Below are 4,247 nucleotides of genomic sequence, written 5' to 3'. Positions count from 1 at the left end.
TAATATAAAGTATAGATTTAGCTCTACAAACAGCCTCACGCACAATGAAAGGTTGTTTTGATATGCTGGCCGTACAGAGTGGGCCCCGTCTAATCCCAATGGCCCTGAATGTGTTAAACAGTACTGTATATTTGTAGATCTGGTATGTCATAAATGTCTAGATGTAACAGTACTGTCTATCATTTGAGGGGGAAGAAACTGTACATTGGAGGAGGTTGGGTAGGTGGGGTGGGGGGGGGGGGGTTGGGTAGGTGGGGAAAACTGTACATTGGAGGTGGTTGGGTGGGGGGACTACATTGGAGGCAGGTGAGAGTATAAGAGTCAGTTCTTTTTTTCTAGCTCTGGTTTAATTAATCTATAGTATTACTTTAAGCATTCATTATTCTTTGTTGAAAAAGAACCAAAGATGTCTTTCAGTGAAAATGTAAGTACCTATTTAGCTATTTTGGACATTAGGTCCTATTTTCCGTACTTTATATTTCTAGTGTCCTATATTATATGTTACTTTGTTTCTCGCATGCGCAGTAGTGCACCGCACAGTACAGGCCCCGATGCACAGTACAGGCCCCGGCGCACAGTACAGGCCCTGGGATTTACCCTACTCCCTAGCTGTAGAGCAGTTCAGTGGCCAGATGGGTGTACTGCACCTGGCGGCTCCTAGCTGTCGAGCAGCTCAGTGGCCAGATGGGTGTACTGCACCTGGCGGCTCCTAGCTGTCGAGCAGCTTGATTGATTGATTGATTGAAAACTTTATTAACAGATTGCAGAATGGGTACAATACAGTACAGCTCAATACACACAATTGTTAAGGGGATGCAGACCAGAGAAAGACTTTCGTCTTGTTTACATCAGGGTCCCCCATTTTCAATTCATCAGGACATATATGACATACATGACATACAGATAGTCAGTACTGCTACATCTATACATTTATGACATACCAGATTTGCAAATACAGTACTGTTTGTGATACAGAAGGAGTCAGGAAAAGGGAGTATATACATTTGACGTAGAAACTGTACATTGGAGGAGGTTGGGTGGGGGGGGTTGGGTACACTGGGATATTGACAACCATACTGGGTAATCTACATTGGAGGTGGTTGGGGGGGGGGGGGGGCACACTGTATATACAAGCAAAACTGTACATTGAGGGGGGGGGGGGGGGGGGACACTGTACAAACAAACAAAATTGTACATTGGACTATTGACAAAACCATACTAGGTAAATGACTGTACATTGGAGGGGGTTGGGTTAGGATATTTACAGGGGCCAGTGTTGAATTGCAGTCTCCCGTAGGTGTCCCTTGAGAGAGGTTTTGAAAGTGGGTAGTGATCCACATTCCTTTACAGCTTTGGGTAGGGCGTTCCACATTGATGTGGCATAATTGCGAAACGTGTTTAGTCCCTTATTTGAGCCGAATCTGGGTTTAACATGATTTGTGGAGCTCCCTCTGGTGTTGTGATCGTGGTATTCACTGACCTTTGGGAAGTATTTTGACATGTACATGGGTACCTTGGTCGTGTAGTGTATCTTGTAGACCAGGCCCATTGCAAGTTGCTGTACTCTGTCGTCTACTCTAAGCCATCCTAGGTTGTCAAAGTGGGCAGGGGTGAGGTGGGTTCTAGGAGTAAGGTCAAGCAGTAGTCTGACCAGTTTGTTTTGAGATGTTTGTAATTTTGTTTTTAGCGCCTTTGAGGTGCTTTGGTACCATGAGGTGCAAGCATAGTCGTAGTACCCCTGAATGAGTGCTCCTGCCAGAGTCTTCAGGGTATTCTTGTTTACCAGAGAGGAGATCCGGTACAAGAATCGAGTTCGTTGGTTGACTTTTTTTATTACATTGGATGCCATTTTGTCACAGGAGAGATTAGCCTCTAGGATGGAACCCAGGTAGGTAATTTCATCTTTCCTTGTGACAATATTGTCACCCACTGTAACTGAGAAGCCGTCGGTCTTGCTGAGTTTGTTATTTGAACCGAAGAGAATGGACTCTGTTTTGCCCATGTGTAATGATAGTTTGTTATCAGCGAGCCATATGCAGATTCTGCCTAGTTCCGAGCTGAGGGTTTTTTCAACCTGTAACTTGTTCTTGTCAGAGACCAGCAGGGCTGAGTCGTCCGCAAACAGGAACAAGTTGCAGTCACAAGCTGACGACATGTCATTTGCATAAATTAGGAACAGTAGCGGTCCTAGTATGCTTCCTTGTGGAACACCACAGCTCACTGTGAGGGGGGGGGATAGGGTACCGTTTACCTCCACCATCTGTTCCCTCCCCTCAAGGTAGGATTGCATCCAGCTCACTGATAGACTATCAAAACCAATTGCTTTTAGCTTGTCAATCAGAATGGAGTGATTGACCGTGTCAAAGGCCTTTTGTAGGTCCAGCATGACTCAGTAGCCAGATGGGTGTACTGCACCTGGCGGCTCCTAGCTGTCGAGCAGCTCAGTGGCCAGATGGGTGTACTGCAGCTGTGAATGTGTAACTGTATGCATGTGAGGTAGGATGTTGCTCTGGAAATCCCCATGGGCTAAATTATATTCGATTACATTACATTACATTAGATTAAATTAGTTTACATTTTGTTGCATTTTGTACTTTAGTTTTGTATATTGTATATTTTGTATATTTGGTCTGAACATTAGATTACATTACATTATATTATATTTTACAAACAGTTCCTGGTGTTTTTTCAATGATCATTACTTTAGTTTTCTTTGTGTTTAGCGACATGCCATAGTTTTTGCATTCGACATTCAGCTTATTCATCATGTCCTGTAGATCTTCTTGACAGTTACAGACTATAGCGGTGTCATCAGCATATCTTGGTGATGTTGTATATACAGGTGGATGGAGAAAAACTTTTCATACGGAGCAGAAGCATGGACGCTGAATGAAGAGGCAAAGAGGATGATCAGGGACGCTGGAAGGGGGGGTGCGGCAGGGGCTGCAGCACCCCCTGCTGGATGGGAGTGTAACTGCAACTGCAAGGTTGTTTTGGCATTTATTCCAAAAAACGATTGATATCTCAGCACCCCCACTTCCCGCGGACTTCCCGCGTCCCTGAGGATGATAGACTCTTTTGAAATGTGGACACTGAGGAAGATGCTGAAGATAACATGGAAGGATAAGATCAAGAATGAGGAGGTACTGAGAAGAGCATGGTATGCAAGGAGGACAGCTGCTGGAGAGGCTGAAAAAGAGAAAGATGGAGTTGTGCGGGCACGTTCTGAGAGGATCCAGCGGGGAGATGTTCAAGAAGGTGGTGATGGGAAAGGTGGATGGAAAGAGAGGAAGTGGAAGACCAAGAAGAGGCTGGGTGGACAACGTCTGTGATTGGAGCGGAGTGAGAGGCGGAGTCACGGAGTTGGAGAGAAGAAGTGGGGACAGAATGGGTTGGAGAGTGATAGGCAACCTTCGGAACGAAGAAGCCACCTGATAATGATGATATTATAATTATTAGATTCGATTATATTATATTATATAACATTAGATTAGATTAGATTAATATAATATAATATATATATATATTGTATTCAATTACATTACATTGCATCAGATTACATTACATTACATTAGGTTTGGCATTCAACCAGAGTTAAAATATAACAGTAAAGTGAAATCCTGGATCAATAAAGGAATATCTTATCTTTATCTTTACTAAAAAAAAAAAAAAAAAAAAAAAAAAAAAAAAAAAAAAAAAAAAAAATAATAATAATAATAATAATAATAATAATAATAATAATAATAATAATAATAATAATAATAATAATAATAATAATAATAATAATAATAATAATAATAATAATAATAATAATAATAATAATAATAATAATAATAATAATAATAATAATAATAATAATAATAATAATAATAATAATAATAATAATAATAATAATAATAATAATAATAATAATAATAATAATAATAATAATAATAATAATAATAATAATAATAATAATAATAATAATAATAATAATAATAATAATAATAATAATATATATATATATATATATATATATATATATATATATATATATATATATATATATATATATATATATATATATATATATATATATATATATATATATATATATATATATATATATATATATATATATATATATATATATATATATATATATATATACATCCAGTACCAGTCCAGATACCAGTGTATCCAGACTGTTGACTGTGCTGCTGTCCACTCCAGGTCCTGGACCATAGCGCTCAGCATCCCTGCTGGTC

This window comes from Notolepis coatsorum, assembly GCF_963971535.1.
Source record: "Notolepis coatsorum genome assembly, chromosome: 10".
NCBI lineage: Eukaryota > Metazoa > Chordata > Actinopteri > Aulopiformes > Paralepididae > Notolepis > Notolepis coatsorum.
This window is presented reverse-complemented; position numbering follows the sequence as displayed.